Here is a 26578-nt window from a genome sequence, read left to right as displayed (position 1 = left end):
CAGATTGGTTGACAACCTGAAGCACCTTAAAGGGCCCTACAAGCTTGGGACCCAATTTCTTAGAAGGAATCCTCAACCGCAGATTCCTAGAGGACAACCAAACCATGTCACCAACAGCGAACAAAACCTCCTGTCGTTTCCTATCAAAGTAGTCTTTAGATTTTCTGTTAGCCTCCTGAAGATTACCACGCACATCCGTCCAAACTCTCTCCAAATCGCCGGAAAAATTCTCCTCCTCAGGCACGGCAGATACCAACTTGGAGAATGACCCAAACGACGGATGTCTCCCAGAACAACAAAAAAAAGGCGAACAACCAGCAGAAGAAGATGTATGATTGTTCAGAGCAAATTCAGCAAGTGGCAGAAACTCAGACTACCCCTCTTGATTGTCTGCCACAAAACAACGCAAGAACTGCTCAACATCCTGGTTTTTCCTTTCTGTCTGGCCATTAGATTCAGGATGATATCCGGATGAGAACGACAAATGAACTCCCAACCTGTCACAAAAGGCGCGCCAAAAACGAGCCACGAACTGAGGTCCCCTATCAGAAACAATGTCAGTAGGAACGCCATGAAGTCTGACAATTTCCTTGACAAAGGCCTTAGCGAGAGTCTTAGCGCAGGGCAGTTTGACGAAGGGAACCAAGTGACACATCTTACCTAAAACGGTCCACGACCACCCAGATGACAGTAAAACCCTCAGAGGGGGGAAGGAATCCCTACAAGTACTAGGGACTGGGAGCAAAATGGACACCTCCTAACAGAAATAGTAGCAGACAGACGAACAAACAAAATATATAGAACACAGAGGTCCGGAGACCAAGCAAACTAACAGAGTTAGATACTGAGCACAGGCTAGCTAAAGAGTAGTAATACAATGAAGTCCATCAAAGCCAGAAGGGCGGAGCAAGACTAAATAGGCCAACAAGGTCATGTGACCAGCAATAGAAAAAACCTAAGAGCAAGGTTCTAACACTAATTAGCCCCTAACAATATTTGCCACAATTGTTCTATATGATGTTACAAAAGGTTAGGATAATAATTAACCGGTTCAGGACCGCCCACTGTACATAAACGTCGGCGCTGCCCGGGCTCTGTGCAGCGCCGACGTTTAAAAACGGTGGGTGGTCCCGCAGCGCTCAGGACCCCCAGGGCCCTGCTAGTGCTGCGGTACCGGTTCAGAGCGATAGCTCTGACATGTGGCATCATGGGGACCTGAATGGATCAGGTCCCCATGATGTTAACCTGTTCCTATCTTCTAGATGCCGCGATCCATAGCGATTGCGGCATTTAAAAGATAGTAACAGCTGGTGGTCGGCGATCGGGACCCCCCACATACTTCAGGAGCGGCGGGGATCCCGGTGCTGTGACCTCTGACATCATCGAGACCTGATTGGCTCAGGTCTCGATGATGTCAGCGTCACACCAGCCAATCAGAGAGATCACCAGGGAAGTTTGTTTTAGCAACAAACTTTCCCGGGCGATCTGCCTGATAAATACACTGTTTCTCCTCCGATCTCAGTGAGAGAGCAGAGGAGAAACAGTGTGACAAGAGCTGTGTCAGCCTTGCCACTGTGAAAGTAAAAAAAAATAAATAAAAAAGAAAGTAAGAGTTAGGGTTAGTCAGTCCTGTCAGATCTATCAGTCAGTCAGTCCTGTCAGATCTATCAGTCAGTCCTGTCAGATCAGTCAGTCAGTCCTGTCAGATCAGTCAGTCAGTCCTGTCAGATCAGTCAGTCAGTCCGTCCTGTCAGATCAGTCAGTCAGTCCGTCCTGTCAGTCAGTCAGTCCTGTCAGTCCTGTCAGATCTGTCAGTCAGTCAGTCCTGTCAGATCTGTCAGTCAGTCAGTCCTGTCAGATCTGTCAGTCAGTCAGTCCTGTCAGATCTGTCAGTCAGTCAGTCCTGTCAGATCAGTCAGTCCTGTCAGATCAGTCCAGTCAGTCAGTCCTGTCAGATCAGTCCAGTCAGTCAGTCCTGTCAGATCTGTCAGTCAGTCAGTCCTGTCAGATCTGTCAGTCAGTCAGTCCTGTCAGATCTGTCAGTCAGTCAGTCCTGTCAGATCAGTCAGTCCTGTCAGATCTGTCAGTCAGTCAGTCCTGTCAGATCTGTCAGTCAGTCAGTCCTGTCAGATCTGTCAGTCAGTCAGTCCTGTCAGATCAGTCAGTCCTGTCAGGTCAGTCAGTCCTGTCAGTCCAGTCCGGTCAGTCCCGTCCGGTCAGTCCCGTCCGGTCAGTCCCGTCCGGTCAGTCCAGTCAAAAAATCTAAAAATAAAATGGCCCGTCAGACTTATACCGCAGAAGAGGTGTATGCCCTGCTGTGTTCTGACACTGATGACAGCGCAATCTCAGATGGAGATGTGGATTTTGAGGGCTTTAGTAGCGGCGACACTGAGAGCTCAGAAATCAGCAGTGATTCTGTTCCATCCTCAAGCCCAAGGACCAGTACAGCAATAGGTGCAAATAGCGCTACTGGAGAAACGTCTCCAAATCAGGGAACACTGCCCAGTACAAGCGCTGTCCCTGCTACTAGTGAATTGGTGCACCCCAGTGTACAAGGGGCTTTGCCACATGATCTAGCATTTCCCAGATGGGAGGCTTTGGATTCGGCTGCTCCATTCAGCCCTGATTTCAACGCCACTTCTGGTATAAATGTGGAGGTGGAAGATTTTGGACCAATTCATTTTTTTAATTTGTTTTTTACAGACAGCTTGCTAGAGCATATTGTCGTGCAAACAAATTTATATGCATCCCAATTCATAAGCCAGAATCCCCGATCTTACTATGCTAGGGCAAATTTATGGACACCAACTAATGTCCCGGAAATAAAAAAATTTTTAGGACTTACATTTGCCATGGGGCTTGTTAAAAAACCGAGCATTCGATCCTACTGGTCCAACCACCCTGTTCAAGCCACCCCTATGTTTTCAGTCATTCTGCCTAGGACCCGTTATGAAATGCTCATGCGGTTTTGGCATTTTAACGACAATAGTCAATGCCTGCCCAGAAATGCCCCAGAACATGACAGGTTATATAAAATTAGACCCATCATTGAAAATTTGTCAGAAAAATTCTTAAGCCTCTACACCCCAACACAAAATATTTCTATAGATGAGTCCCTTGTAAAATTCAAAGGAAGACTGCACCTCATGCAATTTATCCCATCTAAAAGGGCAAGGTTTGGAATAAAGATCTATAAAATGTGCGAAAGTTCAACCGGATACACATCCGCTTTCCACATCTGCAAAAATTGTTTGGGAGCTGATAAGTCCATTTTTTCAAAAAGGCTACAATCTATATGTGGACAATTATTACACCAGCATACCCCTATTTAAAAGTCTGGTTGAACACAACATCGGGGCTTGTGGGACCATCCGTAAAAACCGTCAGGGGTTTCCACAACCATTGGTCAACCAAAAGTTCCAAAAGAGGCAGTCAGGGGCTGTACGCAACGGAGAGCTGCTTGCCCTGAAATATAGGGATAAGAGGGATATTTTTGTCCTCAGCTCGATCCACACAGATGCCACAAGGGCCACTGTAGAACTAGGATCCACCACTCCGAAGCAAAAACCTGTGTCAGTCATTGACTACAACAAACACATGGGGGGTGTGGACCTTGCAGACCAGGTTCTACAGCCATACCAGGTATCAAGAAAGTCCTATACCTGGTATAAAAAGTTGGTTATTTATTTGTTTCAGGTGGCCACATACAATTCTTTTGTGTTGTACAAAAAAGCAGGAAATTCAGATCCTTTTCTTGATTATCAAGAAAAGGTAATTGAAAATCTTGTCTTTCAAAGTGTTAGCCATTAGAATCTGAGGATGTGAAAAGACTCACTGAGCGACATTTTATTGCACTTATTCCAGCAACGGAAACAAGAAGGAACCCCCAGAAAAGATGTCGTGTATGTACTAAGAGAGGAATGAGGCGTGATACCCGCTACTATTGCCCACAATGCCCATCATTGCCAGCCTTATGCGTCACTGATTGCTTTAAAATCTACCACACAGAACCACGTTTTTAAACTGTAAAAATGTATCCCAATTTGTCATTCAAACATTTGGTTCATTTAGTGAATGACATATTCGAGTAGAGCTCACTTAATTTCCAGGGGGGGTTCTCCAGAATCTAAATCTTCCATTGCGTGCTTGTTTCTGGAAATCATCCATCGAGTTAAAATGATCACTAAACCCATAGATGAATTCCCAGAGGGGTGTCATTTCCAAAATGGGGTCACTTCAGGGGGGATTCTTTAGCTCTGGTACTCTGAAAAGTGCCAGAACAGCATAATCCCCCCTGAAGTGACCCCATTATGGAAATGACACCTCTGTGGGAATTCATCTATGGGTTTAGTGACCATTTACCTATCTACTTATTTTCCCACCACTAGATTAATTTATACAGAGGAGTAGATTGTAAAATTCGGTCACTTGTTGTGGGTTTCCTCTCTTTAGGCACCTCAGGGGGCTCTCCAAATGCAACATGGCGTCCGCTATCCATTCCAGTCAAATTTCCATTCCAAAAGTCAAATGGCGCTCCTTACCTTCCGAGCCATGCCGTGCGCCCAAACAGTGGCTTTGCACCACATATGGGGTATCAGCGTGCTCAGGAGAAATTGCACAACACATTTTGGGGTCCATTTTTTCTGGCTGCCCTTGTGAAAATTAAAAATTTGAGGCTAAAGTAGCAGTTTTGTGATAAAAATGTGTTTTTTTATTTTCACCCTTCAACATTATAAAATTCTGTGAAGCCCCTGGGGGTTCAAGGTGCTCACCACACATCTAGATAAGTTCCTTGAGGGGTCTAGTTTCCAAAATGGGGTGACTTGTTGGGGGTTTCCTCTGTTTAGGCACCTCAGGGGCTCTCCAAATGCAACATGGCGTCCGCTATCGATTCCAGTCAAATTTCCATTTCAAAAGTCAAATGGCGCTCCTTACCTTCCGAGCCATGCCGTGCGCCCAAACAGTGGCTTTGCACCACATATGGGGTATCAGCGTGCTCAGGAGAAATTGCACAACACATTTTGGGGTCCATTTTTTCTGGCTGCCCTTGTGAAAATTAAAAATTTGAGGTTAAAGTAGCAGTTTTGTGAAAAAAAGTTAAATGTTCATTGTTTTCTTCCACATTCCAAAAATTCCTGTGAAGCACTTGAAGGGTTAATAAACTTCTTGAATGTGGTTTTGAGCACCTTGAGGGGTGCAGTTTTTAGAATGGTGTCACTTTTGGGTATTTTCTGTCATAAAGGCTCCTCAAAGTCACTTCAAATAAGATGTGGTCCCTAAAAATATGTTTTTGTAAATTTTGTTGTAAAAATGAGAAATCGCTGGTCAACTTTTAACCCTTATAGCTTCCTAACAAAAAAAAATTTGGGTTCCAAAATTGTGCTGATGTGAAGTAGACATGTGGGAAATGTTATTCATTAACTATGTTGTGTGATATATCTCTCTGATTAAAGGGCATGAAAATTCAAAGTTTGAAAATTGCAAAATTTTCAAAATTTTCGCCAAATTTCCGATTTTTTCACAAATAAACGCAAGTGATATCGAAGAAATTTTACGACTATCATGAAGTACAATATGTCACAAAAAAACAGTCTCAGAATCAGGGGGATCCGTTGAAGCGTTCCAGAGTAATTACCTCATAAAGTGACAGTGGTCAGAATTGAAAAAATTGGCCCGGTCACTAAGGCAAAAACAGGCTCTGGCGCGAAGTGGTTAATGAGAAAGAGAAAATATAAATAAATGTGTATATGATATAAACCAGTTGGTGGAGAGAAATAGTGAGTGTGTGCTGGGTGGTTTGCAAGTGTGGCTTTTCTGGTACTGCAAATAGAGCTTGTGATCGCTATCAAAATGCAGCTACTAATGCTAGAACTGAATGACATGTCAAACATAAGGTGGTGTCAGATGCACCTGATGATTTATTAAGTAAAGGGTAGAAGGTGGACTCCAAAGTAAGTAAATTCAAACTTCTGTTTTAATTAAATGGATAATACGGCACAAAGGAACGTCTGCTGATCTCTCAAGCCGCACCAGGAGATTCCGGTTGACGGGTGCGCCGGACCAGAGACAAGTGTAGCGCCCCGAGGGTTCGGTTGCTACAGGGGTATTGCACCTCAACCCGAGGTGTGATATTCCACTCCCAGGTAAGGATGGAGTGTGGACCAGGGCTCAGTTAGCTGCACACATACATACACACTCCTCATTTCCCGGGGACAGCTCGACTGTGCTCCCATTTATATATATGCAGGCACAACTGACTATGTCCCTGGCTGGAGTGGGGAGGGGGGAGAGAACCCAGTGATGTAGGAGCAGAAGGGGACGGTTTCTGGAGCATAGGAAGGAGCTCATTGGTTGCAGGTCACCTGAGCTCAGACACAGTAAAGTCGATAAAAGGTGGGGGCCATCTTAGGAGAGGGTTGGTTGGTTCGGTCAGTCAATCAGAGCAGAAGGAGAGAGAGAGCTGACAGGGAGCTGCGGCTCAGCCTGAGCTCAGCTCCACGAGGCAGGCCTAGGGTGAAGGCCAGAGCCAGAAGGGAGAAAAGGAGAAGGAAGGAAGAAAGGTGGAGAGAAAGAGGAGTAGAAAGGCTCCAGAAACAAGAAGGCAGAAGGGACCCTAAGAACCCACGAGATATCGGGTGAAGGGTCAGGCAGAATAAGGGTACCGGATTCCCAAGTTGGTGGAGGTAAATGATCCCTCAGCCAAAGACCGGAGGTCATGATCATCTATTGGTGCGACCCCCTACTACACCCACTAGGAAGGCACCGCATTGGGTCAGGGAAACCGGCGACAGGTTTCACCAAGAGAAGGCCCGAGGCAGCTGGACAAAAGTGTGGTCACTGGTGGGGCACGAGAGGCCAGAGAAAGGATAAAAAGGGGGTCCTGTGCCATACTCCTGAATTGCTTGGGGGTTGACCGAACTCCTCACCTGGTGGACGCAGCACGGCTCGGGCAGTCATTGCCGGCAGAAGTGACTCGGATAACAGCTGTGAGTAAAAGACCCTGGACTGCATCACTGACTCTGTGTGATTTATGCTGCGTCTGCACCATTACCCCCAGCATCCTACTACACTTCCCTGGGGCTACACTCTTCCCGTGGGGAGTTATACTATCTCAGCAGCACACACCATCAGCCTCAGTGGACTGCCTTGCAGCGGCGGTTCATAATAGCCGCAATCCATGGGTGGCGTAGTCGGACATTAAATCATAAAAACCCTATAAAAGACTGCCACTGGTTTGACCACCCTGAGCCATGGGACCGGGTCGCCGCCACGGAGACTACAACCCCCAGAGACCCGGCTCCGGGTAACCCACACGCGTGCACACACAGCCCCGGGGGCACGCCACAAGCAGAAGTACAAAACAAATTGTCAGTTAAAACGGGATGATAGATGTGGGAAAAAAAGAAGATAAAGGGAAAAAGGGTGAGCAACACCATATAATAAAATGTAGGAGGAGAAGGTTTTGAATGATTTGAACGTTTACAATGTATATTGGAGAGCATTCAATTTGCGCTTGTTTTGCTGCCCACCTTCTATTTGCGCTTGTTTTGCTCCCCAGCATCTCCTCTGCAATGACCCGAAATACGCAGCCATGGGTAGCTAAGGAATGGCTCCGTAAGAAGCATTTCAAGGTCCTGGACAGTCTCCAGACTTGAACCCAATAGAAAATCTTTGGAGGGAGCTGAAACTCAATGTTGCCCAGCGACAGCCCCGAAATCTGAAAGATCTGGAGAAGATCTATATGGAGGATTGGGCCAAAATCCCTGTTGCAGTGTGTGCAAACTTGGTAATAACTACAGGAAATGTCTGACCTGTGTAATTGCAAACAAAGGTTTCTGTATCAAATATTAAGTTCTGTTTTTTTATTATATCAAATACCATATATACTCGAGTATAAGCTGTCTTGAATATAAGCCGAGGCACCTAATTTTATCACAAGAAACTGGTAAAACTTATTGACTCGTGTATAAGCCTAGGGTGGGAAATGCAGCAGCTACTGGTGAATTTCCCCATCCTGGTAAGCATTGCCCACTCATCCCCAATACTGGTATGCATGGCCCCCTCATCCCCAATCCTGGTATGCATAGCCCCCTCTTCCCCAATCCTGTTATGCATGGCCCCCTCATCCCCAATCCTGGTATACATGGCCCACTCATCCTGAAATCCTAGTATGCATTGCCCCCTCATCCCCAGTTCTGGTATACATGGCCCCCTCATCACCATTCCTGGTATGCATGGCCTCCTCATCCCCCAATCCTGCTATGCATGGCACCCTCATCCCCAATCCTGGTATGCATGGACCTCAATCCTGGTATGCATGGACCCCTCATCCCCAATCCTGTTATGCATGGAACCCCATCCTGGTAACCCTGGCCCTCCATCCCCAACCCCATCCTGGTAAGCATGGCCCCCCATCACTGCACACATGAAAAAAAATCAACACTTCTTCTCACCTTCCTTCCCTCTGCTCCAGCGCTGCATCCTGTTTGCCAGCAGCTGATCTCAGCATCTGAGCAGTGCATGACATCACTGCCATGTGCCCTCAGACGCTGAGGTGAGCTGTGGGGATATTCACTCTTCTCAACGCCAGAACTATGGGCATGGAGAGGAGAATATTAATTTTCTTTAATAGCCCACACTGTAGCCACAGCCGCCGGCGTCCTGCTGTGGCTCAGTGATCCTGTGTGCCCGCTATTATAAAGTATGAACATTCACTCTTCTCCATGCCCATGGGAGTGAAGAAGAGTGAATATTCATTCTTTCTAGTAGCGGGCACAGAAGATTGCTGAGCCGCAGCAGTAAGCTGGCGACTGCGGCTACAGTGTGCGCCCAAGGGCGTGGAGAAGAGTGAATATTCATTTTATTTAGCAATGGGCACACGTGGTAGCTGCAGCAGCCGGCTACTGCTTGTGCACCGCTCCTCCGCCGCCGCAACCCCCCCCACAACCTTCAACAACCGGAACTATAAGTAAGTATATACTTGAGTATAAGCCGAGGGGGGCTTTTTCAGCATCAAAAATGTGCTGAAAAAGTCGGCTTACATACGAGTATATACAATACTTATTTCATGCAATAAAATGCAAATTAATTATGTAAAAATCATACAGTGTGATTTTCTGGATTTTTATTTTTAGATTCTGTCTCTCACAGTTGAAGTGTATCTACGATAAAAATTACAAACCTTTCCATTATTTGTAGGTGAGAAAACTTGCAAAATTGGCAGTGTATCAAATACTTATTTTCCCCACTGTAAATTAGTAAAATAAATTACCGTATTTTTCGGACTATAAGACGCACTTTTTTCCTCCAAAATTTTTGCCATGCATACCAGGACAGGGATGAGGGGTGCCATGCATACCAGGATGGGGATTGCTGTGCCATGCATACCAGGATGGGGGTTGCTGTTCCATGCATACCAGGATGGGGATTAGGGGTGCCATGCATACCAAGATAAGGATGAGGGGTGCCATGCATACCAGGACAGGGATGAGGGGTGCCATGCATACCAGGACAGGGATTGCTGTGCCATGCATACCAGGATGGGTATTAGGGGTGCCATGCATACCAGGATAGGGATGAGGGGTGCCATGCATACCAGGACAGGGATGAGGGGTGCCATGCATACCAGGATAAGAATGAGGGGTGCCATGCATACCAGGATGATGGGGTTCCATGCATACCAGGATGGAGGGATGCCAGGCATACCAGGATGGGGATGGGGACCACGTATAAAAGGAAGGGAGGGGAATATATACCAGGTTGCGGGATATTGTCAGAATTGGGGGACATTACCTCTATACCAGTGTCAGCAGAAGACCCTCTCCCCCTTAAAAGTGCATCATGACCACATTTTTTGCTTACATTTTTTTTATTTTCCTCCTCTAAAACCTAGGTGTGTCTTATGGTCCGTTGCATCTTATAGTCCGAAAAATACGGTAATAACTTGGGGAACTTATGTGTGATTGCGGTACTGTTGTACCCCTAGAGATTGCCCTGTGCTATCATTAGCGTTCAGTTTTGTGCCTGTATAGTAGATAGTGTAATATTATCTGTTTGTTGTTCCTCGTTATTCCCTCTGCAATCGTCACCATTTATCCTCTTTTAAATAAACCTGTTAAGTGTTTCAACCTCATCTCTTGTGAGTGTGTATGGAGCTCAGACAGGGGTTCTCCTGAGTCGACCCCTGGCAGAAGAGGAAGAACTTTATGCATTCTCCTAAAACTCCCAGATTTGTGTGGAAGCACTCAACCACATTGAGAACTACTGGACACCCTGCTCTCGGAGGCAGCTTATAGGAGTGTAATACGTATATAATCATTATGTACCTTAAAACCAGTCAGGATTCCTATGCAGATGTTTGTTCCACCAATGGGCACAGTTGGAAGAAGAGCTTTTAGATTGTTTCGTTGGACATTGATGGTTATTTTCACTAATGGTGAAATTTCATACGCATCACTTGAGAATGTGACGATTCCAACAGAGGATCCAGTTTCAATTATCTGAGTGATAAAAACGTCTGCAGCTTGATAGAGTCTCTCAAGGCGATATCCCTGTTTGTATAAAATAATGAAAAGTAAGTTTTTAAAAGTTTTTATTTAGGTAAAGGGTAATAGATGTCCTTATCAGGAATGAGGCAAATGGCAGGCAGAATAGTGCCTTGAATACAACAGACTACCCTTTTGACAGGGGCTCCCTAGGTGAAACATTGAATATTGGGACCCTTAGGCTTTGGCGCAGTATATGGAGTTACACTCGGGCTGAAGCACTCTACTTAAGGTACTTTCAAGCTAGTGAACTCTATTTGGAGAGTTTTGCATATGGGATATTTTCTGACTGAGAACTGCATATAGGGCATCTTTTTTGCTAGAGCACTGAACATGATGACACTCTATTGCAGGACCTCTGTACAAAACCAAATATAGTAGTAAGACCATCAACACGAGATGCGCCATTGATGTTTTTATGGATTATCGGATATACCCCTGAACAAAACATAGTATTTATAGAGATATTGCCCCATCTACAAAGGGACCAGTCTCACCCCAGAATATGGGGGTAAACACACACATGCTGCAATAGCACTGAGATGGATGAGGGGGAATATCTCCTACCATCACACATTGGAGAAAATTAGTCAACGACATAATACCATATGAGGATATAGTGAATAGGAATAGAGGGTGATACCAAAAATTCCATCAAATTTGGGGAAAATGGTGCGATTCACCTCTAACACACCTGTCTCCCAACGCACTGTCTTCCTCGCACTACATACCCTGATGTGATCCGTTTAACAAAATACATGTGATGAGATTCCTGACATAAAAATAGATCAAGAAGAGTGTGCTCTTGTCTTGAATTGAATTATACTTAGATCACATTCACACAATTCCGATACTTGAGATGAGTGCAATGTCCTATGTATAAATTTATCTTATTGTATTCCAATTACCTTTTGTTAAACGTACAATACCTGTATTATTGTCTAAATTGTATACTTTTACAGATGTTTGCAACAGGATCCTGATTTATTTCTTATCAACTGTATATTTTTAATATTTATTATGAAGAATTCTTCAATAAAATGAGTTTAAAAAAAAAACCAGACACACACATTCTATTTCCACCTCTGAACCCAACCGCGCTTAAAGAGGCTGTCCACTACTTTTACATTGATGCCGTATCCTTAGGCTAGGACAGCAATGTCTGATCGGCCGGCACCCTTGCCGATCAACTGTTATCGGTGGTGTCGGCCGCCGGCCGAAAGTACTTGCTTGCGGAGTTTTTCTGTCTACTTGTAATGACCGCCACAGGGTACTGCACATCCATCTCCTATTAAATTGCATAGGAGGCGGATGTGCAGTACCCCGCGGCGGCCACTACAAGTAAGTACTTCTGGCCAGCAGCTGCCACCGATAACAGCTGATCGGAGGGGGCGCCGGGTGTCGGACCCCGGCCGATCATTCATTGATGCCCTATCCTAAAGATAGGACATCAATGTAAAATTAGTGGACATCCTCTTTAATAATGTTGATAGAATATCTTTGCATCATGTATTTTCTCATTTACAAGTGGATAAGTGGTTGTGTTAGCTAACTAATATGGCGAGCATTACTACAGCTCTAATACTAGTTGGTACCTAGCTTTCGTGGGGTCCCATCTGTTTATGTGCCTTGTTTTTAGTGATGTGGTAGATAAATACGTGTAACTTTACAACTTGAGATATATGCCAAGCAATATGCAATATTGCTTGTCATTTAACTTAGAGTCAAATATGTACTGTCAGTTTATGGATCCAAATCACCAGCCATATCAAGGACCACATGATGACCAAATATGAAGTTCAGGTTCTGGTACCTGACCTGAACTTTATTCCAAAGTTTGGTTACCAGAACTGTACCCGAACTTGAACCAGAACCCAACCACCATTGAAAACAACAGGGTCCCAAACTTTTGACCTGCAATATACTCTCTTTCTCTCTCCTCCCAGACTTCTCCCAGAACTCCAAACATTGCAACATACTTCCGGGAGAAGTCTGTGCTTGTCGCTTAGCACCGGACATTAACTGTCTCGTATGAACTCCGAGCTTTTAAGTTCGGTTTCGCTCATCTCTAATGATAACCAGAACACCAATTTATATTTGTGTATTGAGATGGATGGTGATTTGGTTCCACACAATGGTAAAACTAAACCAACATAACAATGAACAGAAAGTTTTGTCTTGGGGACACAAGAGCATGCTGCAGGATGATACTTTTAATTTCTCATCACTAGTTGCATCCAATTATTGTATGTTCACAATTGGCAGATTTTCTGTAGAAATCGGAATGGACCTTTATAAGCGCCACGCAGATGTTGCAGAAAAAAATGCCTTGCCTACTATAGAATGATTTTAAGTAACAAAATTTCTGCACCAAATCTTCCGCATGAGAAAATACCTTTTATAATAAAAATTATATTTATAATAAAAAATATATTTATTATAAAAATACAACATACAGTGGTATTTGTTAGAACCCTCCTGTTTGTTTTTTCCATCTTGTGTTTTGCGGTCACGTGACCACCTGCCTTTATATTCCAGCTCCGCCCTTTTGGCTGTGCTGGACTTCAGTGTTTGACTGTTTCTCTAGCCAGGTGCTTCAGTGCCTTTCTCTGTCAGTTCGTTTGGTCCTTCTGGGACCTTTAGTACATTTTTGTCAGTTTGTATTTTTGTGTTCTGCAACAACTTCTCTGTTTATGAGGTGTCCCATTTTTGTCCCAGTCCTTAGTTCTTTTAGGGACCCCTCCCCTTATGCTATAGGTCTCCGTTCAGACTAGCCGAGGACTAAGGCGGGTCTGTTCGCTAGGAACAGGCAGCCCGCTACATCGTAGGGATTCAGCTTAGTCTTACTGTAGAGACAGCTTTCCCCTATCTTTCCTTAGTTCATGTTGCAGATCATAACAGTATTAATAACTTACAATGGACATACTTCCGGAAACATCTAGGACAAGAGTGACCACCCTGTCTCTTTTCTGAATAAGTGTGAAAGTAGGGACAGGAATATTGGTGCTGTACATCGGAGGAGTGGATGCAATGTCAGTAGAGTTCATTATGACTTCCCATGTACTGAGAGAGTTACACATTTTATTCTGTAGAGTTGGAGCTTCAATGTTATGGGTACTGGAATCGCAGAATTCAGTTACCTGAAAAGACAAAAATATGTAAAATAAGCAATGAATATGTTCTGTATAGGTATTTCAATTTTGATTTTACTTTAAAGGCGAAGCGTACCTTAAAACTTTTTTTGAATTTAAAAAGCAAATAACAAAATAAGTAAACAATGTTCTAAATAGTTTTCACTGGAAATTTCCTAAAACTTTGCTGCTGTAAATTCCTTTACATTGCTATTTGGTCTGAAAAATGTGATGTAAATCTTTCAAAATTCTGCCCCTAACTTTGATGACTCTGAGTGTTCTTTCCATCCTCTCTCTCACAGTTGTAAAAAGCAGTGAGGGAGGGAGCATCTACTGTCTCAGGGAGGCAACATCTACATGCTGCAGATAAGAAAAAGGAGAAATGAAGGGAAATCACTCCAGGAATGAAGCTGTGCTGATATGTTAGAGCTAGTATAGGAAGCAGCATGCTGGAACACAGAACTCATATCCAGCATGTATTACCAGTAGCAACACACACTTGAGAAGTCAGAAACTAGGATAGGTTAGAAAACTGCATATCAGGGTGTCTGAATAATGAAGAAGTAGCAATTGCAGACTGAACATTAGTGCAACTTTCTTTGCCAAAGTTAATTTATTGGGGAAGGAAGGGAACCCTTTTTACTCTATGTTAACGTTCTCTATAGTGTAGTATAAGCAGAATAGGGATTTTAAAACTTAACATTTAATAAATCATTAAAATGTATACAATGACAAAAAAACAAGACACAAAAGACAACCAGAAATGAGCCTGCCTACCAGTACAGTCTGACTAATATAAATGTTTGTTGTAATCAATGAAGTGCCCTATGTTTTATATAATAGACTTAATCCTACTAGCACATAATAGTATTTAACTGGGGATATCAAAACCATCAATATTATATTTTCTGGTTGTCTTTTATGTCTTGTTTTTTTGTCATTTTATACATTTTCTGATTTTAATGATTTATTAAATGTTAAGTTATAAAATCCATATTCTGCTAATAATACACATTTGGTTCATGGGACTGATATCCTTTTGCTTCATTTTCCTTGTAAAAATCGAATAGGCTAATGCTATGACGTTGTCTATAGCCTTTAATCGTTCACTTATAAATCAAGACAAATACATTTGTCATAAATTAATCTCAATAATAAGACAGTGTGCAGTAGGTTTCTCAGCTCTGTCTCAACACAATTTTAGGATTTTACTCTGTGAAGTGAAACTGGGGATTTCAAGCACTCTTACAGAAAAAATGAACTCTCATCCATATAATCATAAAAACTGAATCAGCATACAAAGTTGTTCATAATATGGTGTTAAAAAGGGGATACTCATTTTAAACTTAAGTTCCCATAGGACCTTTTCACTAGGCCACTGCCACTTTATCTTTTGGGCCCATGTATAGGAGTGGTGGAGATGATGTTCCACTCTTGACACCCCAAGTGGCTAAATGTATTTGATAGTAATGTGTGCTATCTGAAAGCAAAACCTCGTGGGGCTACAGTATAGCCTAGAAAGGGTTAACTGTTATGGCTGGCCCAGATTAGGGAGGGGTAGCTGAGAGTTAGTGCCAAGTTCATGAAGTGCAAAAATTAGTTAGAGAAAATGTGGTGAAATGACAGCAGTGGTCATAGGCAGTGGGCTGCTAGGGCCAACATGAGCCCGTTACTCTGGGCAGTGGATTGCCATAGAACCCTTCCGTGCGAATCCGTCTGTCGGCCTGGGGACCTCGAGATGGAAGTTGGGGCATTTGGGCGAACTAAGCCTGTGGTGCTGCAGGGAAAGATGGACTCAGACTTTCAGAGGTGGGAGGTAATGGAATCCTCAAGTCCTTATGTTCTCAACAATATCATTTTATCTTGTAACCAATCTTCTTAAGCTTTGTCTATATATATAGGAAGGTTACTTAATGTGAATGAATTTATGGATCTGGTTTGAATTCTGAATATATTTGTATTGCTATAGACATTGGAAATGGCTACACAAGTGAATGGCCAAACATATATGGGCAGTAAACTCTACAGTATGTCAGGAGAAGCCATTATAGCACTCTGGGCTGGATGGAGAAGAAAAAGAAAATGAAAGTCTATAATCAGAGACATTTTCACCTATCAGCCACTGGATTATACTGTACTCTAATCATCAACATGGCTTGCAAAGAATTGGTACATACAGTACCACTATATGCTGACTTCATGGTGGTATTATGCAATACCTTGCCATACCATTATTTGTATAATCATGGCCTGAATTTTCATGAGCACATTCACAATTATGATGCTAACTTAATAGTTTTTCCTCCATTTCTAGCTTCTCCAGTGCCGCTAGCTCTATCTATGCTGCTCAAATCATAGAGTTCTTCGCACTTTTTTGGCGGGGACTACACCTCTGTTTATGAGTGTTCCTCTAACAAACAAAAAAACGGCACTGATAGCTGTACTATACCTGTAAAGAGAGGAATATCTGATTACCCACATGACCAGGACAGATTTCTATCCAACAGAAAGAAAATAATAAACGTTCCTATTCACTGAATACAAGTAAAGATCTAGAAAACTGTAATTGCAATTATAATTGATGAAGACAACACACTTAAATAATAAATGTACAAACAAATAATGACATTGCTTTTCTAAATCTTCTAATATACAGTACATTCAAGTTTAGGCAATAACAAAGACAAAAGTGAAGCACCTGCGTTGTATTCATGGAGATATTCATGATTCATTTAGGAGGTTTAATTTAATAAGAATATGAACCAGGTAATAATATTCATCGATACTCACAGATGGGATTGCCTGTGAATATGTAGCACCCTGAGGATTCGGCTGCTACAGGGGTATTGCACCTCAGCCAGAGGTGTGATATTCCACTCCCGGGTAAGGATGGAGTGTGGAACTGAGCTCAGATAGACTGCATGCACTACATACATCCCATTTCCGGGGAGCAGGCCGACGGCACTCCCACTTAGAAATGTGCAGGTGCGACCGAGCCTGTTCCTGGCTGGAGTGGGAGGGGGGAGGAACATCCCATGTAGTGTAGGGGCAGATAGGGGGAGCAGTCTGGGTAGTGATAGGAGCTCATTGGGTGCTGGTCACCTGAGCTCACACATAGAGGGATATATAAGGAGGGCACCAACTAGGATCAGGGTCAGACGCAGAGGAGCCTGTCAGACGCAGAGAGTCAGTCAGTGCAGAGGACAAGTCAGCAGGAGAGGAGGAGCGGAAGCTGGCAGAGGAGCAGCTGAAAGAAAGAGAGGCCCTGAAGAGCGAGAGTGGAGTGAAGAAAGACCCAGAGGGAGACAAAGAAGGGACCCAAGAACCCAAATTAGAGCACCGGGTGAGGAGTCAGCAAGAGGGTACCGGAACCCAAGCTGGTGGGGGTAAAGACATTCCCCAGCCAGAGACCGGAGACCGTGGGCAGTGTCTGTCACGGTCACCCACTACATTCACCCTGAAGGCACACCACAGGAAGGGTCAGGGAACCTAAGGCCAAAGGTTGCCCAACAGAAGGCCCGAGGGAGCTGGACTTAGGTGAATCACTGGTGGGGACGGCTGAAGAAAGGACAGAGGGGGAGCTCAGGGCCACGCTCCGGACTTGTTTGGGGGGTTGGCCGGATCCAGGACCTGGTGGACGCAGCACGGCTCGGGTGGTCACTTGGAGCTAGAGTGACCAGGAACATCAGCAGTGAGTAAAACCCTTAACTGCACAACCCGACTCTGTCTTCCTTTATCATCTATGCTGCACCACCACAACCCCCATCCTCTGCGCCTGTCCCCTCTGAGGCTATACCCCTCCCGTTGGGGGTTATCCCACCAAGCTGCACATCCACCATCAGCCTCAGCGGACCCTGCTGCAGCGGCGGCCACAGTGACCGCATTACAACGGGTGGCGTAGTCGACACAAAAAGAACTCTAATAACATCAGTAAGGACTGCCACATAACACATAGCTTGACGCCCTGGGCACGGGACCGGGTCACAGCCACTCGGAAGACTACAACCCCCATCTGATCCGGTGCCGGGTATTCCCCTCAAAAAAGGAATATGTCCCAGGGGGCGCGTCAAATACATGATGGACTGCTTGATATTTTGGTTCTTCTCTGGAACAAAGACACAACCAGTTTCATACAGGCCTGTTTTTTGGTCAAAATTGCAGAACTTCATTTCACAAGTGTTTCCTTGACACTGATCTTTTCTCTTAACATTTAGACCAAGAATGTATCTGAAACACCTGGAATACAAATAGCATAAATGTTATTCCTGCTCAAAAGATAGAATGATTAAGCAGGAAACAAATACAAGCACTGTAAATATGAGGTTTTTTTTTATTATTTAAAGGGTTTCCGAAGGAAGGATCATTATAAATAGATGCCTTTAATTAGCAAATCACACTCATTTAGTCTAGGGATGGAATCAATATACTACATCAGGATGCCTGCTGTCTAGTTATGGGAGGCATTATATTATTTGGAGGGCTATGTGGGGGCTATCATCCTGTGTGGAGGGGTAAATTAGGACTTTTGCTATGGGGCCCCATAATTTTTATGTACGCTCCTGCACCCAATTCTCCCAGCTCATTCTTTATATGAATATATGGAGGAAAAAATATCAAAATGTATTAAAGTTATTTTATACAGGGTCAACCAGAAACTATTTTTACCCAAAATAGTATGTAAAATGTAAAACTTCCCTCATTTTTTGTACAGACAATGATCAAATGACACCATTTTGTTAACTTCCTTTTTTATAATGTTATCAATGCTATAATGGAAATCGCTTTACTTAGAACTTATGCCACCTTCACCATTCTATACGTAAGTACAAGAATTTAATGGGCACCTTGTTGCTTCTACTTTTCCATTTCTTCCGATGTAGTAAGGAGTGTCTGTACTGTACTCATCATAGACACCCCACCGAAGATGAGCCCATTCATGGACAAACACTCTTCCTTAAGACATATAAATAAGATGTGTGTTACCAAACATAACCGGTGCTCAATGAATCATTGGGCAATTATTGCAGCTAAATCACTCCAAAATATTAAGAATTATGAATCTATTTAAGTCTGTTTGAAGGCCTCCAAAGAGTTTCCATAAAGCTTTAACTTCTTACATCATTATTAAAAAGGACCTCAACGATGTTCTATGACTCAAAGAAAGAAGTTCTTTGGTTACAATAATTTTAGAACTTAAAGGGAAGCTATCAGAAAATTACCTATTGTTTAAAGATGCTATCAGAGACATTTTTTTCTATGGGGCTAAGCACTTAACGGCTTGTAGTTGCTAACTACCTGCTTATTCTACTGGGTGATGAAGAAACTGCTCAGTCGACTTGACGTAATAGGAATCAGGAGAATAACTACCGAGAGAGATCTGTGAAGGGAGAGATTGACGCATGGTAAAACAGGCAAATAGTTAGAAACTGCTTGCTGATAAATGCTCACTTGGCTGCTCAGGAAAGTTATTTGTCCACCCCTGTGTTTTTTGGGTCATTTTGAGGAAGGGCGAACATATATGTTTATAGACTGTAGCAGGGCCACAAGGGCCCACACATCAAAGCTACAACCTAGTGGTTGTGAAGGTGAGTGGGGGAGTCAACTCCAAAACTTGCCCTGGGGCCAATAGGACTCTAGTTACACCCCTGGTAGCACCTTTATATACAGCTGATAACACAGGATCCACCATTCACAATAGTCGATGTAACAGTTGCCCCTATCCTCCTCCGATCACAATGACCTTTACTCAGGCTCATGAGATGCTTCAATACAAAACATGGGGTCAGGTCTGATCACCGTGGCCATGTACACATTTTGCTTCTTGAAACAACAGAAAAAAATTGCCTAGTGGCCAGTATGAAAATTGCAAGATTTCTATTATTTTATTTGAGGTCTAAGGGGTAAAGGTTTTTCTTGTGGAGAGTGACATACCAGCTCTGGCATGCCAAGGTAAGGAGGCTTATTTGCAATGCACTGCTCCTATAGGAACTTTAATATGCAAATTGCTTCTTCAGAGAGGAAGAGGACTTGAACTCCATAGCGCCACCTGTTCAAAGCCGCAATCCTACAAGTCACAATCGACCCTTTAACGAATCTTGCAGTATGATCTAGGATAAAAGCCAAATAAGAATCTCAATTTGCAGACACGATGTTTTTGGCTATTGGCTCTCGTCAGTGCAAACTATGAGAGCTGACTTGGCTAGATGAGAGGCTCTGGACTAAGGGGTAACTTTCTCCTTTTGGAGAGTGATATACCAGATCTGGCATGCCAAGATAAGGAGGCTTATTTGCATATTAAAGGTCCCTGAGGAGCAGTGCATGGCAAATAAACTTCTTTACCTTGGCATGCCAGAGCTGGTATATCACTCTCCAAAAGGAGAAATGTTACCCCTTAGACCTCAGTTCAGAGCCTCCCACCTTTGCACTGATGAGGACCAATAGCCTGAAACACTGTTTCTGCAAATTGAGATTCTGATTTGGCTTTTATCCTGCCATATTGCAAGACTTGTTAAAGGGTCGATTGTGACTTGTAGGATTGCTGCTTTTAACAGGTGGCGCTATAGAGTTCAAGTCCTCTTCCTCTCTGAAGAAGCAATTTGCATATTAGTTTGTTTTTAATACAGATTGTGATTTGGAAAAAAAACATTGCTAAAAATAATTGAAAAATGTGTTAAACCCACAAAATTATTTAAACAATAAGGCCATTTTCTGATGATTGCTTCCCTTTAAGAGAAAATGTACTGAAATATAATGTGAATAAGAATGCAAGATTGTAAAATGCAAGTAAAATTGTAAAATTCTGTGCCATAAAAATACAAATTAACACGCACAGTTGCCTGTGCTTTACTGATTACAGAGTAAGACTCTAAAGATATAATTCTGCATGTTTTACACATTTATGCATTAGGATGAAAAAATAATCATAAATTTAATTTAAAATCAACATCAATTTATTTGCAGCAAAGCAACATTAAACAGATCTTCCACTATTTCAATGATAATGATCTATCAGTGGGATAGGTTATCCATATCAGATCAGTCGAGGTCACACATTGACTCAGAACAGCACAGCGATGAACGCTGTTGAGTGACAGCTCCCAGCACTTCAGCTCTGGTCCTAGCATTTGTGAGCAGTCACTAAACAGTGTATAGAGCTGGGCTGTTCCAGCTCCGCATGGCCGCTAGAGCTGGTAACACCGATTGGTGGGGTTGGTGGATGTCAGTCCACCACCGATCTGATATCGATGTCCCATCCAAGAACATGTCATCAGTACCACAGTAGTGGAAAATCTCTGTAAATATTCTGTTCTAAGTTTCCATACCTCGAGGTCCATACACTGAGATTAGACTGTCATCCAGTAAAAAATTAGGTGTTAGGTGGATGTACCTTCCTGGTTCCCCACAGCGTCCATATTGTAAAGTGTATGGATCATCTCTGTATTTCAGGTAAGGGCTAGCAATAATAACATCCGCCTAGGTGGAACATATTCGGGAAAATTAGTCAATGTAATTGATGTAAAATAATGATTGCACTATTATTAGGGTCATACCAATCAATTGAAAAAAATCTATTTTTTCTGGCAGGGAGGCAGATTGCTGCAGTAGCGATCTTCTCCCACTTCTCTGTCTGCATTGGAAACTAAAAGAAGCCCACCCTCTTAGGGAATCAATCCCTTGCACACTTTTTTTTCTCCTTAATCTATACATTTAGTTATACTATAATTGTTTTACTGATAATTGGTATAACTTCATATCATATTAATCCCTGTAAATACAGTGTAAATTGTAAATTCAGTGGCATATACAGCATATTTGTATGTGCCACTGTATATTTATATGCCACTGAATATATCATATACAGATACAGTATATCTTTACTAATATTATTACTGTGAACACCACCTTTAAATCCAAGTTAATGCCATTCCAACTAATCATTACCAGGGTGCAGTTATGGAGGCAAAAAGTAATAGTGTGAAAAGAAATTAATTGATTTGATATAGGTTATTAGTTCTTCGAGTGTTTAACCCACGGTGCCCATGTTTGTCTTGGTTTATTTACTTTCAACTATTTTCTCGAAATATTTATCTCCTTTTTTCCACAAATCATTATTCCAATGATCAGCATTATCTGCCTCCACATTCTGACAATTAGTCGTATGAGAAATAAAAAAATGTCATTGCATGTGTGGCGCCCTGCAAAGTCAGGCATCACAAACTCTGATGGTGTGGGAAGCCAGCTCTTCAGCCATTTTTACACACACTGTTGTAATTAGTGTAAGGGCTGTTGTGAAGTCTCGTGGGTAGCAGGAGCAAGCCCAGGAGAGGCAACCCTGTGCCCCTGGGATTGAGCAGTGCTGGAGATCAAGGAGGCCAGCCAGAACTTTTGCTGTGGTTGTTGCCGGGAAAACAGCAAAATCTGTGCAGCCGCGTGGGACATAATGTCCTGCGCGGTTCAAGAAGTTCCCAACTGCCAGACGACGTCAGTTAGGGATCAGACATGGGCTGTTTATGGAGGATCCTTAGTTGCCAGGAGTGGGAAGAGAACTGAGGTACTTTCCTGTAAGCCTGAGGTGTCGTGGATGCCAAGGTCCAGGCTGAGGGAAAAGTTTTAGTTTACGTATAGTGCTATATGCAACAAGAATGAGGAGAGCTGTATACACATTGCCAGAAAAGAGCTGGGGTCATCACCCCATGAGGACCTGTCTGCTTAGTGTAATGAATTATTGTGGAGAGCTGTGATCATTAAAAGTGAATTTTTCTTCCTGTTGCACAAGAAGTCTGACCATTGCTTATTGAGACGGGCTGATCCTGCATCCATTCCATAACTTCCCCCTTTTTAATCTACTGAGGATGGCCTGCTGGCTGGCGAGGCCGACGTGGCAGGTGGCCACTAGTGTTGAGCGAGTATGTTCTATTAACCCTTTCGCCGAGTATGCTCGGGCCGAGCTCCGAGTATTTACAGCTTCTCGGTAATAAGGTTAAATCGCTCCCGTGTGCATGATTTGCAACTGTTTGACAGCTTTATTACATGTGACCAATGTCTATTTCTTACACATTCCTCACATGTAATAAAGCTGTCAAACAGTTGCAAATCATGCACACGGGAGCGATTTAACCATATCACCGAGCCGCTGTAAATACTCGGAGCTCGGCCCGAGCATCGGACAGAACATAATCGCTCAACCCTAGTGGCCACCATTACGTCCCAGCCTTGTGGAGGCCGACACAGACATATGGCTTCTAGATTTGTAATAGATACCCATAGCCATGAAGGTCTGAACATATACAAAGTAAATGGACATCACCCAAAAAATCTTGTGCATTCATTTCTGTTATTAGTTGCAAAACATTTTGCCAAAAAATATGCAACTTCAAACATCTTCTCCACTACATGTGAAAAATGTCAGCATCATCTGTATTAAATCGCAACTGTTGTGACGAGGATATAAATTCTCAGATTATTCTCAGATATTCCAATCTCCTGGAGGTTTAGTACAGCCTGTGGTAAAATGGTTTGTCCCTTGTTTGTCCTAAAGAATGCACAGCTCTGATGCCTACAGGATTCCTGTTTGCCCGAATGGTGCTTTCCTCATGATTGACAGTTGGACAACTGACATGGTTGCACCATTGTCCTGAAATGTGTGCTCTCTACTGCTGATAGACTGCAGTAGTGTCCTGTAATCTAGGCAACAAGCGAACAATAAAATTGTTAAAAACAGAGGTGATTTTAAATAAGAAGTGAGTTGTAAAGTTGTTTATTTTTACAGCCATTTGCAATTTTATCTATAGAAACAGAAAACATAACTAGGGATGAGCAAACCCGTAGAAGTTCGGTTTCGTCGGGTTTGACCAAACCGTAGTCCATAGTTCGATTCAGGTACCAGAACTTTAACCAGAACCCCATAGAAGTCAGTGGGGATCTGAACTTGTTGGTGTTGTGAAATGGTCATAGTAAATGCTAGATGGCTGCCAAAGGAAGCAGAGTCTCTCTCGCTTTCCTCCCAGACTTTGCCCGGAACGCCGAACACTGAAACAGACTCCAGGGACAAGTCCTGTTTGGGAGTTCAGCACTGGACACTAGGTTTACAGTTCGGGTTCGCTCATCTCTAAACATAACCCCTTTCACGTTTTTTTTTCCTTTAAATTTAGTCAAATGGGTTTTATCCTCTGATAATACAATAAAAAAAATATTCCTTGATCCTTTGTGTGTCAATCTACATGTTTTTAATTGCAGGTATCTATAATAATCTCTAATTGTCTCATATTCCTCCGTTATATTTTAAAATTACATAAGAGGTATTCTGATCTATTGCAGGTTTATTTATTTATTTTACTCACTTATATAGTGCCATTAATTCCACAGCGCTTTACAGTCAACATCAGCACTGTCCCCATTGGGGCTCACAATCTAGATTCCCTATCACTATGTCTTTGGAGTGTGGAAAGAAACCAGCGTTACTGGGAGAACATACAAACTCCTGGTAGATGTTGTTCTTGGTGGAATTTGAACCCAGGAACCCAGCGCCGTAAAGCAACAGTGCTAACTACTGAGCCACTTTGCTGATCCACAGGATTTGGCATAAATGTCTGATAAATGTGGGTCTCACCACTGGGTTGCACTGAAGAAATGGGTCCTGTAGCATCCCATGCTGCTTGATGATGAGGCTAAGGTAAGTGGAGATATGAACGGGCATAGCTCCCTCCATTGACTCCAGTGGGTGTTTTGAAAACAGTTGAGCACACCCATGGTCTATCCTTTGTCATATCTGCAGAATGTAGACCTCCTGGCATCCCAGTCTGTCTGATGCTATGAACATTGTCATTAAACCATTAGAATTTAAAAAAAAAACCTCAAACTCATGTAAACTTTACATATTGTGGTAGATCGGCCCACTCGACAGCACATGGAGGTAGACACTTGAACACTTTCTATTTTAATTCTTCCCAGGTTTATTATACAAGCAGCATAAACCATGGTGAAGTAAAAATAAACATGGCCCTTTGGGCAAAAACAGGAAAACAAAACAAAGTGGTAGCACAAAGAACAGTCCTTGTGATAGCGGGAATCTGCCCGCACAGAGTTTAGCAAACAAATGGTTCAGCTTTTCCTTGTCAGGACACAAACCACTGGAGTTCCTCTCTCCAGCCCTACCGAACAATGAATGATTATAAAAGGCTGGCTATTTATAGCCCAGGCCACACCCTGTGGTGGAGATATGGTGAACAGCCTCCACCCGCTCTACAGCTGTTCACATGAAAACCTAGCCCATTAAAAATGGCTGATTAACCCCTCAGCACATAACATGCTGGAGAAAACTTCAAGGTTTCACATCATTAAAGCAAATAGCTTCAGTGAAAAATATCTTCTTCCAGTACTTTGCCAATGACTTTGTCACAATATTTAGAGCTCCATTATAAATCTGCAGCCCTAAGAGAATCAATTACTAATATAATGGAAGAAAACATATAGGAACAACATGGAGTATTTATACTGAACCTTGTCATAGGTCTCTGTCTTACTCTTGGTGTAATTTCTGTTGGGCCAGGATGGAGGGATTAGGATTTTTACACTTCTTATGAAAAGTCATTTCTTTGTGGCATAGAACAGATATGTAGTTGCTTCTTTTATCATATCCTGAAAAAATGTAAAACATGGATTAATGAAACATTTTTTATACTTATAATCGTTATCTAGTGCCATCACATTCATTGAAATTTCACAGTGGATTACAAAGCAGTTAGTAATCATCGCAATAAAGTCATGAACAAAGCAAATGCAAAAAGAGAACCTTGGTCCTATCAGCTTACAGTCTAATGTGTGATTACTATGTAACTTATAGGAATCTCTCTGGAAGTACCTGGATTTTTGTGATTATTTTAGCATCTTCTTGTAAACTTGGGTTAATGGCGATGACAATATCTTCGTATCCACCATTATCAAGTTTGACCATAGAACTGTTGGCTCTCCAGAAGATTTCTGATGCCACAATGAACCCTGCCAGCATCCAGAGCTTCATCCTCTGCTATGTACAGGCACTGTTCACTGACAGAATGGATTGTGAAAGCCTGCTATATATATGTTTGCTCTGTCCATACAACCATCTCTGTTACCATTGGAGGTGTATGTTTACCTGTAACTGTCAGTAAGTGATGGAGAAGGAAGTTTTCTCCTGATACTTTGATCAGGGATATAATATTCACTGTATGTATAAAATTCTGTGATTTTTTAAAGTGATGATCACTGATATATCTGTCCAGAGAGGATGCACTACCATCTACTTAACAATATAGCAGAACTATTGATCAGGCTTCTGACAGGTGTAGTCTACAAGTAAACTGTAAAGAATACTCATCACTTGGCAAAAATATGTAATTTTTACTGTGTGTCAATGCTGCTGTTCTGAATCTGGCATTATTTTATTTTTTTTATTCCTGCGCTTTTCAGTTCCTGAGATATGGTCCCTTCTTTCCTATAAATAAATCCAATCTTTAAAGCCATCTGTGTGTGGTTCTCATGAACACCATAGAGAAGAGTTAAAGACCACACTAAAAGTACTGGATTTACATAATTTGAAGAGGGGGCTACATCTCACTAATGTAGGGGTATGGGAACAAAAGCAAAACAACCAGACAGATTCAGAAGAGCAGCACTTAGACCAGGTAAAAAAATACATATTTTGGCAAGTAAAAATTTATAGCAAAAATTGGCAAATCCCTCTACATTGTCTACATAGAATTTGAGGCATATTTAATCATACATGTTAGGCCAGGATCTGTCTGAAAATTTCAGCATGCTGTGATTTTACTCTGAAATTGGATGCCATTCACCCATTCAAGTCTATGCTTCCGTGGAAAATTTCGGACTGCACTCCGATGATATCGGAGTGCAGTCTGATTTCTG

At 42.7% G+C, this 26578-nt stretch overlaps 1 pseudogene; it reads right to left on the bottom strand.

Moving 5' to 3' along the window:
- LOC141157691 (calcium-activated chloride channel regulator 1-like) overlaps positions 1-25783 on the bottom strand; it is a 65811-nt pseudogene extending 40028 nt beyond the window's left edge.
- Positions 25784-26578: the final 795 nt, after the last annotated feature.

This window comes from Phyllobates terribilis, unplaced genomic scaffold, assembly GCF_046119375.1.
Source record: "Phyllobates terribilis strain yellow unplaced genomic scaffold, ASM4611937v1 Scaffold_8__6_contigs__length_399053987, whole genome shotgun sequence".
NCBI lineage: Eukaryota > Metazoa > Chordata > Amphibia > Anura > Dendrobatidae > Phyllobates > Phyllobates terribilis.
This window is presented reverse-complemented; position numbering and strand designations above follow the sequence as displayed.